This window comes from Bombyx mori, chromosome 8 (genome assembly GCF_030269925.1).
Source record: "Bombyx mori chromosome 8, ASM3026992v2".
In the NCBI taxonomy this organism is placed as follows: Eukaryota; Metazoa; Arthropoda; class Insecta; order Lepidoptera; family Bombycidae; genus Bombyx; species Bombyx mori.
The window spans coordinates 702,341-718,329 of NC_085114.1; the positions used below are offsets into that span (position 1 = coordinate 702,341).

At 39.1% G+C, this 15,989-nt stretch overlaps 1 protein-coding gene across 2 annotated transcripts in view; it reads left to right on the plus strand.

Annotated features, from left to right (window-relative positions):
- Window positions 1–15,989, plus strand: part of LOC101737989 (metabotropic glutamate receptor 2) — a 243,919-nt gene that overhangs the window by 6,585 nt on the left and 221,345 nt on the right. The window lies entirely within an intron of this gene.

The window sequence follows — 15,989 nt, forward strand, 5'->3', positions numbered from 1 at the left end:
GCTCCAAACCATTTTACTGGACGACTACCATACCATTTAACTTTTTAAGTCTTACTGGCTCTTAAATCTAATTCAATTTAAGAGTGAAAAATTTTGTTAATGATAATGTTAGTCGTATTGACGCTGCTTATCTTCTGGCATCCTACATTATCAATAGCGGTATCCACTGCTGCATTTATCCATACAACTAAGATTAACTTTACTCTAATTGAGTCCATCAGAAAAAGACATAGTTCAACAACTGTCTTTATCCGGTTTTTTCGAATTAATTTCTCGGGGAAGAGCTTAAGAAGAAGAAAAAGCGCCTAAGGAGAGTTAATATCAAGCAGTTGGCGTTTCTCAAAATGTTTCCTTGCATAGAAATCTTGCGACTGTCGCAATGTAATAAATAATGACTGTCGTAATGCTAGGTGTACATGATTGGAGAAGAATAGAAAACAATACTAAAATTGAACAGTATCCTCAAATTAAAAAAAATATCATTTTCAAGAAAAACAGAACAGTAAACTTACAAATCATCAAAACATCGTCCGTCGTCCTTTGTAAAACTTAACTTATTTCGCGGAGACACCGATGGAATACTAATCTTTTTTTGCCGGTCCTTAAGACACGCGGCGAATAAATATGAGACGAGATCGGAAAATTATTGGGGGTTGCTATAAAATTATTGGTGTTGCTGGAATCGTTATATCATTGGTATCGAGTAGACGAAGAATTTACTAGGAAAACTCTTATTTTGAATTAAACACATAAAAAAACAAAAAAAAACTAAACCAGTTGTAGAGCTTTCGATTTACAACCTAAAATATTACCTTTGAGCTTTTATTACTGTGTTTAAGGCCTCGAGTGTGTTTAAGGGCTTTAAGCTTCGAAGAATATCTCGTAAATTGTGAGTAAACATTTTGTACATGCCTCTGACATTTGAACCATGTGCTTTTTACTACTTTTGCTTAAACAATTAAAGTATCCATGTTAAATAAATATATAGATAGAAACAGCTAAAAATGACTATTAACAATATCGTAGTTGATTCATAAAATGCAGTGATTGATTATTAATGATCTTAGGGAGAAAATTGGCAAACCAGTATACCTACGGGTACAGCCCACCAGTTGTTAAGTAGTTATAAATCCACGGTTCAATTTGACACTGGACCGAAGGATTAATTATTAATTAGTATTAATTAACATCTTTTTTTTTATTGCTTAGATGGTTGGATGAGATCACAGCCCACCTGGTGTTAAGTGGTTGCTGGAGCCCATAGACATCTACAACTTAAATGCGCCAACCACCTTGAGCTGATATCTTGATCTGCTTCACGGTAGAAATAGGCAGGGTGGTGGTACCTACCCGTCCGGACTCTCAAGAGGTCCTGCCACCAGTAAAAAGTCATAGTCGTCGTGGCCTAAAGGATAAGACGTCCGGTGTATTCGTATCTAGCGATGCACCGGTGTTTGAATCCCGCTGACAAGTACCAATTTTTCTAATGAAATACGTACTTAACAAATGTTCACAATTGACTTCTACAGTGCAGGCATAACATCGTGTAGTAAAAATCAAACCCGCAAAATTATAATTTGTGTAATTACTGGTAGTGGGACCTCTTGTGAGTCCGCACGGGTAGGTACCACCACCCGGCCCATTTCTGCCGTGAGGCAGTAATGCGTTTCGATTTGAAGGATGGGGCAGCTGTTGTAACTATACTGAGACCTTAGAACTTATATCTAAAGATAGGTGGCGGCATTTCCGTTGTAGATGTCTATGAGCTCCGGTAACTACTTAATACCAGGTGAGCTGTGGAGCTCGTCCAAGCCTAAGCAATAAAAACGAAGTTTTTGATTGTAGTAACGGCTATCCCACCCATTATGTCCTAGTATTTACACTATACCTGTATGTATATGCAATTATGTGTAAATGTGTACGCACTATCTATCAATACTTCCGTTTTTTATCAATTTCATAATTGCTTATTCTTAAATCCGTGACCCCTTGTTTACCAGATCTCTAATTTCTTCCAAAAAAAATGAATAATTTTCCCAACAAATTCATCTTGTACAGTCCATTAAAAACAGGACGGACGTTCTAAAAATAAAACACATTGAAAGTCAAACATCTTGTCCTGATTGAAAGATTTTATACTGTAGTAAGCACCCGTTGGTTTAATATTCCTACAACAAGTTTGGAATTAAAAATGAATAAAAGAATGTCCTTTCTAGAACTCATATTTATTGTTGCAAGCAATGTGTCCTTTCTATCTCTTTAATGATTTAAATTTGGACACAAAGAATCCATTTTTTTTTATTCCCCGTGTAGGCAGACGAGCATACGGCCTACCTAATGGTGAATGGTTACCGTCGCCCATGGACTTCAGCAATGCCAGGGCCAGAGCCAAGCCGCTGCCTACCGTTAAGTACTCTCCACAAGCCTCGTTTGAAGAAGGATATGTCATAGCGTTCGGGAAACATTGTGGAGGGGAGCCCATTCCAAAGCCGAATGGTACGTGGCAAAAAAGATCTGTGGAAGCGCACAGTGGAATTCTATCTCAAGAGCACAATAGTCTTAACGTGGGTGGCGCCATTCACGGTGTGAAGTCCATGGACTCCGGTAGCCACTTTCTATCAGGTGGACTGTACGTTTGTTCGTTCGCTCGCTCGTTTAAAAAATAAATCATAAATCTACTTCACCATGCTGGATGTAAGCGACGGGTCCTGCAAACAGGGAATGCAAACGGAGATTCCTCTGAAAAGCCAGGGGAATCCCCGTTTTATCAACTTTGCCTAAATGTATCTTTGGGTAATGTCTCTACTCGCATTGTTGTTGTGATGTGCCTATATAATATCAGTCGTGTCTATGTAGAAGTGTGCCAATCCATTCAAAATCAAAAGAATGAAAACCTCATGCCTCAAAGGTCACGATAGTATATCGAATGTCAATAAGTTATCGCTCCTAAAGCTCATCAAAAATGTTAGCCCTTCAGACTTGTAATTCCGTTTTTTAATAAGTTTTCAAAGTTACAAGCCGCCCTTACAAATTCGATTTTCGGCCGAGTGATTGTCAATTTTCGCGAGTGATTTAATCGATTCGTTTGCTTAATTTGATGGTGTCATTAAAATCAGCCCAACACTCGATATTCGTGCTTCAATTTTGTTTTTCATAAAAAATATCTTGAATCGAGTTTAGGAGAAAGATCTAAAATTATTTTTCTTAAAATAAATATTGAAGCAGATCTTAAATTTTGTTGCTATTATTATTTGAATTGTTTTTTTTATTTACATAGATGGGTTGACAAACTAATGGTATATTAAGCTATTGATGGGACCTTTTTGTTATGATTGATGTATGTATATTGTTGGCTCGGAGGACTTTCCAGTTTCACCAGGGCAGGTGGGACAGCAAAGGCTCAGCCAGGAGGGGACGGATTTGATAACAGCTGCCCAAGCGTCTCAGAAGAAAATCTAACAACTTCGCGAAATAATCTACTACCAGATCGGAATCACGACCCGCTGAGAAGTTCCGGCGAGAAACTCAGCGAGCTTATGTTTAGGTTAGGTTACATGTCGAACTCTGCCAAGTTCGACGGGTACGACTACCGGGCTCCCTAAACCTGCTTTTATTGTTAGAGCTGAAGGCGTCTCATGCAAGGGCTATTGGATTTTATGGATCCGTAAGAACGTGAGATGGGGCCTATAGGAACTTAATAAGGTCAATATCAATTTGAAGTCGCTGTGGCCTAGAGAATAAGACGTCCGGTGCATTTGTATGTATGTCCGGTGTTCGAATCCCGCAGGCGGGTACCAATTTTTTTAATGAAATACGTACTCAACAAATGTTCACGATTTACTTCCACGGTGAAGGAATAACATCGTGTAATAAAAATCAAACACGCAAAATTATAATTTGCGTAATCACTGGTGTTAAGACCTCTTGGGAGTCCGTACGGGTAGGTACCACCACCCCGCCCATTTCCGCCGTGAAGCAGTAATGCGTTTCGGTTCGAAGGGTGGGGTAGCCGTTGTAACTATTCTGAGATCTTAGAACTTATATCTCGAGGTGGGTGGCGCATTTACGTTGTAGATGTCTATGGGCTCCAGTAACCACTTAACACCAGGTGGGCTGTGAGCTTGTCCATCCATCTAAGCAATAAAAAAAAAAAAAAAATTGCTTACTTTATTCAAAGATACCCGGTATTTTTATGTTTAACGCACAATTGTTACACAAAAATGAATGGTGCAGACTCACAAGACACCTTACTTGCGAGTTAAGCCAACACACCTGAGATGTGCCGTTTTATTTAACGATACAACATCAAACTTTGTCAACAGACCATTTCAAGTAAATTCTGATTTATATAAATATATATAATGCCTTCCGTCATCACATCTTACATTGCGGTGAAAGTACTTTTTCTTCTTAGGTGTGAATTTTTTAAATCACCGATTCTGTTTTGCAAGTCGAGAATGTTCTGTAAATATGAGCCGCATGCAGTTAGTTCTTTTGGCCGCTGAATGAATACTAAATAAGACCATAGAATAAAATAGAACAGATGTGTCAAGTGCATTCGTAATTTACATAAATCAGTTATTTTGATGGATTTCAGAGCACCTATAAGTGTAAGAAGGTTACCATATAATTATTGTTATACAAATCGAAATAGTTTAACGTACTATAAGGTAAATGTATATAGTATAGTATGGGATGAGAGGTACTTTAGTAGCATATTTCACCCACAGATAGAACCTATATGATATATTTTACATCTCGAAATCAGTAGTGTTACACTCTAAGATACCAAAAATAGGTGCTACTTCTTAAAATTCTTACTGACCATAATACCATTCAATTAAAAGTTCCTTTTCTTTTTTAGCATAAATGGAGTATACATTCGCTTATTTTGCGATTAGTTTCTTTCAAACTATTTTTTTCTTTTCTTTTTCTGACACTCACTCACTGCCTATTTCTACAATCATGTTTTTACGAGAGAAACCTTAAGCAACTAATGATCCCGATTTGGGTTAGGAATGGAACAGAACCTATCTCGCATTGAGGTTGCATTGAGGTAGTCACTTAGCAATGCCCGTGAACTCTGGTAACTATCTAACACCAGGTAGGCAAGTTGGTACGTAAGGGCTCGGAATTAAGGTCGTCGCAGAGATCTAAATAAATACCAAGCTCAGGCAATGCACGAACGAGACCATCTAAGCACAATTGTCGGACTAGACATCTAATCCAAATACACATGTGACACTAATCAGTATACACTTACAACCCGCCGGAAGCCAGTAATTTATTTCATCATTAATGAAGGTCATCTCTAGCATACTGTTAAAGCTTTCACTTTCTTTTTTTATTGCATTGTAGCATCTCCTTTTGCGGAACACATTTTGTTAGTACATTTACACACACCACTAAGATATCTAGTGCTATAACCGTCCCAATAAATACAGGGAATGCTTCATGCCGCATACTATTAAATCATTTTATTTGGAACGATGAGTATCATTTGGCTATGTGCCAAGCAAACCGGATTGAAATGAAATATGTTATTGATAGCTTTTGACGACTTAATTACCAATGTTTGTAAGTACAGAAAGATCGTAATGTTTTCAGCCATTACGGATGAGAACTTACTCTAAACTATATATATAGCAAATAAACATTATTTACGCAAAGATTTTTTAAAGTTTTTGTTTTGTTTACCGCAAAACTCAAAATTTTTATATTTGGACCTCGTTTTTCAAAGGCATTCCTCTACTCGCGCCATTGAAAGGGCTCTAATTGAAACTAAGCATCGAAAACAAAAACACTCGTGAGGGAGAAAGTTCTAAAATACCTTAAAGAGTTTTGTTTATTCCCTCCTCTGAAGTGCCCGTTGGGGGTCGCAGCAGACCCTGGTATAACAATGCCAGCAGGGATGCTGCACACCTCAAGCGGTCCGCATACGTGGCATGGGATAATGCCAGGAGACGTCAGGACCCTAACATCTCAGAGGAAAGGCGGAAATATAACGCCGCTTCCAGGTCCTACAAGAAGGTTATTGCCAAGGCGAAGTCGGAGCACGTTGCTAGAGTTGGCGAGCGACTAAAGAGCTATCCCTCTGGGAGCCGTGCTTTTTGGTCGCTCGCCAAAGCCGCAGAAGGAAACTTTTGCAGGTCTAGTCTCCCACCACTGCGAAAGTCCGATGACAGTCTGGCCCATAGTGCGAAAGAGAAGGCTGACCTTCTGGTCAAACTCTTCGCCTCGAACTCGACCGTGGACGACGGGGGTGCCACACCACCGAACATCCCCCGGTGTGATAGTTCCCTGCCGGAGATCTGCTTTACACGGTGTGCAGTCAGGCGGGAACTCCGACTCCTGGACGTCCATAAGTCGAGTGGGCCAGACGGCATCCCCGCAGTGGTTTTTTTTTTTTTTTTTTTTTTTTTTTATTGCTTAGATGGGTGGACGAGCTCACAGCCCACCTGGTGTTAAGTGGTTACTGGAGCCCATAGACATCCACAACGTAAATGCGCCACCCACCTTGAGATAGAAGTTCTAAGGTCTCAAGTATAGTTACAACGGCTGCCCCACCCTTCAAACCGAAACGCATTACTGCTTCACGGCAGAAATAGGCAGAGTGGTGGTACCTACCCGCGCGGACTCACAAGAGGTCCTACCACCAGTAAAAAAAAAACTGAAAACGTGCGCCCCTGAGCTGACGCCTGCGCTAACGCGTCTGTATCGCCTCTCTTATTGCGCTAACAGGGTTCCGTCTTCATGGAAGACCGCCCACGTCCACCCTATCCCCAAGAAGGGTGACCGGTCGGACCCATCGAGCTATAGGCCTATCGCGATAACTTCCTTGCTTTCCAAGGTGATGGAGCGAATAATAAATATACAACTCCTGAAGTATCTTGAAGATCGCCAGCTGATCAGTGACCGACAGTACGGTTTCCGTCACGGTCGCTCAGCTGGCGATCTTCTCGTATACCTTACTCACAGGTGGGCTGAAGCCTTGGAGAGCAAGGGCGAGGTTCTTGCTGTGAGCCTTGATATCGCGAAGGCCTTCGACAGGGTCTGGCATAGGGCACTTCTGTCGAAGCTACCATCTTACGGAATCTCCGAGGGTCTCTGCAAGTGGATCGCTAGCTTTTTGGATGGGCGGAGCATCACGGTCGTTGTAGACGGCGATTGCTCTGATACCATGACCATTAACGCTGGCGTTCCACAAGGTTCGGTGCTCTCCCCCACGCTTTTCATCCTGTATATCAATGACATGCTGTCTATTGATGGCATGCATTGCTATGCGGATGAAAGCACGGGGGATGCGCGATATGTTGGGCATCAGAATCTTTCCCGGAGCGTGATGCAGGAGAGACGATCAAAATTTGTGTCTGAAGTGGAGAACTCTCTGGGGCGAGTCTCCGAATGGGGTGAATTGAACTTGATTCAATTAAACCCGTTAAAGACACAAGTTTGCGCGTTCACTGCGAAGAAGGACCCCTTTGTCATGGCGCCGCAATTCCAAGGAGTATCCCTGCAACCTTCCGAGAGTATTGGGATACTTGGGGTCGAGATTTCGAGCGATGTCCAGTTTCGGAGTCATCTGAAAGGCAAAGCCAAGTTGGCGTCCAAAATGCTGGGAGTCCTCAACAGAGCGAAGCGGTACTTCACGCCTGGACAAAGGCTTTTGCTTTATAAAGCACAAGTCCGGCCTCGCGTGGAGTACTGCTCCCATCTCTGGGCCGGGGCTCCCAAATACCAGCTTCTTCCATTTGACTCCATACAGAGGAGGGCCGTTCGGATTGTCGATAATCCCATTCTCACGGAATGTTTGGAGCCTCTGGGTCTGCGGAGGGACTTCGGTTCCCTCTGCATTTTGTACCGTATGTTCCATGGGGAGTGCTCTGAGGAATTGTTCGAGATGATACCGGCATCTCGTTTTTACCATCGCACCGCCCGCCACCGGAGTAGAGTTCATCCATACTACCTGGAGCCACTGCGGTCATCCACAGTGCGTTTCCAGAGGTCTTTTTTGCCACGTACCATCCGGCTATGGAATGAGCTCCCCTCCACGGTGTTTCCCGAGCGCTATGACATGTCCTTCTTCAAACGAGGCTTGTGGAGAGTATTAAACGGTAGGCAGCGGCTTGGCTCTGCCCCTGGCATTGCTGAAGTCCATGGGCGACGGTAACCACTCACCATCAGGTGGGCCGTATGCTCGTCTGCCTACAAGGGCACTAAAAAAAAAAAATAAAAAAGTTTTAGATTAAGATAAGTAATCCTTTTTCCAGTCCCAACAACATAAAACACATACGTCTAATTTTAGATTCTGGAAAAAACTGTGTGTCTTGCCCTGAAAATATGTCCTCTGAGAAACCAAATAAAATAGGCACTACTTAAAAACTCAAGCAGTCTCTTCTAGCATACGTGTATCACTTGTTCTAAAGAAGGCTCTAAAAAACTGGCTCAGTGCCCGACTCCGCAACACTAGACTGCTAAATGACCTGGAAATCAGCAATTTGTACTCCCAGGTGTTTTATTCCATCAAGATGCTATCGGGTACAAGCTGGATTCGGTATTAAGACTTGTAAAATTTTGTAAGAGTATAGTTTAGATTTAGTAGTAGATTTATCATGATTACTAAATAAATTAAACTTTATCTATCATTGTGGAATCAAATAAAGCTATTTTATTTATTTATTATCATAATATTTTAGAATTCGATATTGTCCGGAACAGAAGAACAGTTTTCAGAATATGTTCTAAAGTATTTGTGCAATGTGATGATGTGTTTAGCCGCTAAACGCAAAAAACATCACGTCAACTTAGTGCTAACATATTGTTCATGGATTTTACAAATGCTAGAGGTACAGTACTGCTAACTAAACATAGCCCGCTGAGTTTCTCGCCAGATCTTCTCAGGAGGTCGCGATTCCAAACCGGTGGTAGATTCTGCGAAGCACTGCTCTTGTTAGGGCTAGTGTTAGCAAATTCTCTCAGGTTGAGCCCTATCTATCCGGGCGTAGCTAGAATAGCCTCTTAAGCTATCAGCGAATAGGCAGGGAAAAAAAACAATATAAAACCCTGAAATGCACTGCAAATAAAACCAGCCGTTACAGATGATAAGACGGATTTTTGAGTGGCATGTGAAGTCAACACTTCACATGCCACTCAAAAACATAAAATGGAAAGATGAGATATTTTCAAACTATTCTACCAAAGTAGAGAATGAATCAAGAGATTTCACATATTTATAGTCTATCAGCTTTAACTCCCTTTGCCTTTTCATGGGTTTTGTCTCATGCGAGGTTCGGACGCGGGTTATTGAGTGACAGGAGGTTTTAGTCAGTTCGACTCCGACATGCCGCGCTCTCCATCCCCAGGGGAGGGCGGAAGTCCGGCGATTTCCTTCAGACCAAAAAAAAAAAAGCTTTTAGCATAATTAAATCACCATACATTAGATATGAGCTATTGGATTAAAACACGATATCCATAATAAGATATTGTGAAGCGAAACGTATTTACGGGTTGAAACTGACAGAGTGTAAAATCGATACCAATAAGCATTCATATTGTTTGGCAGCCGTTCAAAAACGTATCGAGATATTTAAAATCGATATTACGGCTTTTTAAGTTTGCTAGTTTTCACATCTGATTTCGGTTATTTGTAAAATACTTTTTTGTTTGTTTTTTTTTTTTTTATTGCTTAGATGGGTGGACGAGCTCACAGCCCACCTGGTGTTAAGTGGTTACTGGAACCCATAGACATCTACAACGTAAATGCACCACCCACCTTGAGATATACGTTATAAGGTCTCAAGTATAGTTACAACGGCTGCCCCACCCTTCAAACCGAAACGCATTACTGCTTCACGGCAGAAATAGGCAGGGTGGTGGTACCCATTCGCGCGGACTCACAAGAGGTCCTACCACCACATAGACATAGATGTTAGATTGGTGATTGATCTCACGGCTCTTCTAGTATTGAGCGATTTCCGTAACGTATTCATAGAATAATGTGGATACTGCTACCCACCTTGAGACGTGAGGTCGAAATCTCATTCATATTGTACAACGACTGTCGCACCATTTAATCGGAGCGTATTATATCTTCGTGTCAGAAAAACCCAGAGCGCGGTAAATCGATATGCGCGTTTACATATGACCGGTATTTTTGGTAGGCAGCGGCTTGGCTCTGGCCTTGGCATTGCTGAAGTCCATGATCGACGGTAACCACTCCCTATCAGGTGGGCCGTATGCTCGTCCGCCTACAAGGGCAATAAAAAATTAATTGGAATTGTAAGTTTGTACTCTATTATGATTGTATTTTAAACTTCTATAATCACAAATTTCGCCAAGACTACACTATAAAAAATATTAACAAAGACAAACAATATTTAATCTCAATTTGACAACAGAAGTCAAGAACAAAAGTTTGACAATAAATAGTATGCATCCGGTTGCGTCAAATACATGGTATGTAGTGTGTGTAAATTCATATTCCTCCGTTCGCGCAATTTTCGTAAAAAGGGATACAAAGTTTTTGCTTCACGTATTAATATATAGATAAAAACACCTACGGGAATAAATAAAATCCGTAAGGCAATACTTCGTTTACATCCAAAGCCAATCAAAATAAAAACAAACTATAACATTTTATTCCCAGCTAACTAACCATAGTGATCAAGTGCGCTAACGTCAATACCGACTCCAATTAACCGAACTTTTTGAAAAGCGTGTTTTTCGAAGTATCGAACATTGAATATGAAGAAAAGTAAAATGGATTGAAAATACATTTTATTTTATTAGTGTTCGCGCAATGAATGGAATTCGTCTATCATCGCTGACACTTCAAAAGAGAAAATGTAATATAATGCATAAAACATTCCTTTTTTAACATGTTTTTAATAGCGTAGTATGTATATACATATTTATGTATGTATATGTTTGTATGTATATATATACTAAAATACATACGTCTGAAGCTAATATAAAAGCGTATTAAAAATAAACAGTTTACGTACAGACAAGAAAAGTTTTTTTTTTGCTTAGATGGGTGGACAAGCTTACAGCCCACCCGGTGTTAATTGATTACTAGAGCTCATAGATACCCACCTTGAGATATAAGTTCTAAGGTCTCAAGTATAGTTACAACGGCTGCCCCGTCCTTCAAACCGAAACACATTACTGCTTTGCGGCAGAAATAGGCAGCATGGTGGTAAGTACACGCGCGGACTCACAAGAGGTCCTACCACCAGTAAAGAATTGTTTTGTTATCAATTTATTTGTTTTTAATTTTTGTATGTTTGTTCAATTTTAAGTTTTAATTGACATTTGAAGCCCCTATTCATGCATGTTTCCGGAAACCGCATAATATCAGGAGTCTCGTCATCATTTACATAAAAAAAAGTTTCAAATAAAAGTTCACGAATTTTTCGCATTCAAAAGCGGAATATAACGTTTTATTTTTCAGCATACGCGCTGCAATTAGTCGACTGCATCCCACGTTTCGGGTGATGAAAACTCATATAGTATTACAGTGTATGTAGTTCCGTTGAATATTTTGTTCGAGAATATTCAAATTTCAGTTGAAAATTTTAACAAATCACCCGCTGAAGCTGAAAACTGACTACAATTACATATTATTAGCTTTTGTCCGCGACTTCGTCCGCGTGTAATAGTTCACAAATAATGGTTTATTTTAGAACAAATTTGGTTAGCGTAAAAAACATTATAATAAGCCAACCTTAACATATAGACAACCATAACATATGCTGTCGCGGACTTTTTTTTTGATCTTTTAAAGGGGAACAATTCTGTCATACATTATTTTAGTGAAACTTTAACCATTTCTGCAGCACACGCAGCGGAAGCTCTCAAAAGGGAAAAATACCCCGATTTTGAAACATTCTTTATTGGTGCTCCGCTTGCATTGGTCTTACCGTGATTTTATATAGCCTATAGCCTTCCCTAAATGAACTATCTGACACTGAAATATTTTTTCAAATCGGACCAGTAGTTCCTGAGATTAGCGCGTTCAAACAAACAAACTCTTCAGCTTTATAACATTAGTATAGATAATAATTTGATTGTACTAAAAAGTAGAAGAGCAAGTGATGTACCTCATGACGGGTGCTCACCGTCACTCATGGATAGCAGCAGTGCCAGGTGCATAGCTGGCGGCATACTGCCTATTCTTAATACTTCGTAAAAAACCCTTGGATTTTCGATTTACGTGTTGGAACTTTTTTATATTTGATGAAAATTTTACGGAAAAAAATCTGGAACTACCTGTACTTTCACTAAGATTACCACGTTCAAATGTCTAGTGAGGGTCTGGCTTCCATTCCCTATAGGGGTCAACATTTTTCATGAATGTGTTTAACAAATGGGATTAAAACAGTCTTGCCTCGTCTGTGCCTCCGCGTAAATCATCGCTTGGCGCAAGTGAAAGTCCCGTTTAACTTTAATCTAGTACCTTGTCAGAGATACAATGACCACTGCGCAACATTTCACTTAAAATGAGACTTACCCGGAGCTTCTATAATTAAAAGCTCTTGAAAGTAGCACTCTGAGTGAATTTCTATTTACCATTACAACCTAGCTAATACCTACCTGAATATAAAATAAATAAAAGGGCTTAATCATTCTTAATGTAACAAAAAAAACATCTATTCTTCTCTGAGTACAGATTTTAATATTTAATACCCTCTTAAGGTAGCTGTGGGGTTTGAGTTTGAGCGTTTTACAGTAAAAGATGAAAACAAAATTATAGATATTTTAAAAATCGTATCAGAATAAGTCAAAATTCTTTGAGAATTTTTATTTTTATTGCTTAGATGGGTGGACGAGCTCACAGCCCACCTGATGTTAAGTGGTTACTGGAACCCATAGACATCCACAACGTAAATGCGCCACACACCTTGAGATATAGGTTCTAAGGTCTCGAGTTTAGTTACAACGGCTGCCCCACCCTTCAAACCGAAACGCATTACTGCTTCACGGCAGAAATAGGTAGGGTGGTGGTACCCACCCGCGCGGTCTCACAAGAGGTCCAACCACTAGTAAAAAATGTAAATGCTTATCATCGATGAGTTGTGAAATCGATTGTTAGTCTAACGCATTAAAAGCTTTTTTATTTATTACTTGATGAACAAGCGAATTCGCATTCTACTTGGTGTTAAAGGGCTATTTTGGCGTATATACAACGTGAATGGTGCCATCCATCCCGCTATATAAGGTCGAAATTTCAATTGTATTCAATAACATTTGTCCCACCCTTCAAACCCGCAAGCATGACTGATTAGCGTCACGAGTAAGTAAGGCAGTAATACTCACTAAGCTTAAAATAAGCATGTGTAATTTTGCACAAGAGTTCTCTTAAGCGACCTTTGCACTCACGTTAGGTGGCAACAGATATTTTGATTAGAATCAAGTTTCATAAATGGCTAAACAAGAGACACTCAATTACGCTAATTGGAAACCATCAAACGTGGATATGACTAATGCTCCTCGACATATGGATATATATAATTATTTAGCATTGAAATGATTAATTAAATTATTTTAAATGTTTCCATATTACGACTTGAGTGTTTTTCGCCAGCATAAATTGATATATCAAATCTTAATTACAGCCCGCTTTCACTGTAACTCAACCTCGCGAACATCGATCGAATTTATTATAATTTCTATGCTTTATAACGAAAATTTCAAATAACCACTTCAGAACACGAAGAAATATTATTTAGATGTAAACTTAAAACGATATTATTCATTGTATTTAAGTGCTCAAATATTTTTTGTATAATTTTTATCGTCCCGAAGCTGTCTTTGTTCCAAAATGATTAACCTTATGAACAAACTCATCTTACTCCGCTTTTTCACAATTTCGTATTTTTTCACAAACAAACAAAAGAAATTAGTTATTTTCATTATAAATAGTCTGCATGACTTGAAAGGTAAAAACATATTCTATTCTGTTAGGACCACTTCAATGATAGTGAGTTAAAAAAAACATTTTTTTCAAAGCCGCGGAGTTTTAGATTTATCTATAAGTATAGTCGTAGTCATAATCAAACCCGCAAAATTATAATTTGCGTAATTACTGGTGGTAGGACTTCTTGTGAGTCCGCACGGGTAGGTACCACCGCCCAGCTTATTTTTGCCGTGAAGCAGTAATGCGTTTCGGTTTGAAGGGTTGGGCACCTGTTGTAGCCATACTGAGACCTTAGAACTTATATCTCAAGGTGGGTTGCGCATTTACGTTGTAGATGTCTATGGGCTCCAGTAACCACTAACACCAAGTGTGAGCTGTGAGCTTGTCCACCCTAATAAGCAATAATAAAAAAGGTTCAAGTGGCTGAATTAAAAAAAAATACTCCACCAAAGTTTAATCCAGGAAAATCCTTATTCAACTTTTGTCAACCACTTAAGATTAATTAAACAAAACGTTCCACGCAAATCTTTCCTATAGGAACGTGAGCGTTTATTCTCATTTAAGACAAAGGCAAACATTGAGGAAGGGTTAAATAAATCATTCACGATTGCCCTTAAGACGGGTAGCACTAACATTAGAAGCATTCCAAAATATTTATTTGAGGGTACAGAAAAAATAAAAGACCCAAACTAGGAGATAAGGGAAAACCGCAGAGATTTTTGGGTGTGGCCACTAAATTCATCAGCGCTTACGTAAATCGACTTTTAATTGGTTTTAACAGTCAGATTCTGATAATGCAGACTAAAACTTGCCTCGACTACCCTCATGTTAAAATATGCCATTGCCATGCCATATGCCACAGCGTTGGTGCTACCTCAATGATATGCTCAACTAACCACTACAGTACAGAATAGCGATCAGTAGAAGAGAAGAAAAAAATTCGTAAGTCGAAGAAATAATCGCTCTAATCAAGAATAATGCAGTTGTAATGTTCTATACTAATGAAATGAATAATTAATTGAATAATTACATATTAAAACTATGGCGTTATACGAGTATTACAACTTTATGAATTTGGACAAAGACTCTTTTAATTCAGTGACATTTTCTGTGATTTTACTACTATGAAATTATTCAGAGGCATTTTATTATAAGACAATTTATTCCATTCATTTATTATATTCTGCTGCTCTGTGTAGATTTTATAATTCTCTAGATTTATTACCTTTTTTTTTTTTAATCTAATGCAGGAAATCACTTAAAAGTATTGCTAGGATTACAGCCTAAAATTAAACGATAAAACCTAAAAGATAGAACAAACACATTATTTTCCATGATTTATTCAAGCTAAATAATTTGAAGTATTTTATAAACATTTTCGCTTTTGAATTAATATTCAATGTTTTATTTATTGACGTGACAACGTTTTATAATTCGATGGAGCTGTCTGTACGCACCAAAAAACATGACTCATGCGGCGTTACCTCGCTCTGAGGCGTTCCCTTTAAGGCTTGAAGTGCAAGCGAAAGCGCACAACGAGCGACAAAGAGGCACAATCGGCCTCCGCGTTCGGCAGCATTCGACATCTTTCTCTCTCCTACTTGAGTGAGCAATGCATCCGCGTGGACAGCTGCTATACAATAATATATTTACATGTTTTCGTCAAGTATGAAATTCAGTGAAAAGTGAATGTTGTGCTAAATGTTTATATCAACGATAATTGCTGCGATAAAGGTAATGATTCTTTCGATATTAAATATATGTTCAGTGATATATTGTCGAATATTGGTGCTTTCATCATTAAAATAAATAGCATCGGTCCGCTAGTGCAGCGATTGTAGGTTATGCTATAATTGACAAAACTATAACAATAAGTTAACAGAACTATTTCACGATGAGTAAAAAACCATTCCATCAGTATTTTCTTATAACGTTGTCACGATCAACTATCGTCAGTAAGCCGACTTTATGTACAACCGATTTTTTTTACTTACTGTTTAATGGCCCAACACTAACCTTTTTTCCTGAAAACACTTGGTTGGTAAACCGGGAATGCCTTTTTTGTGTTTCA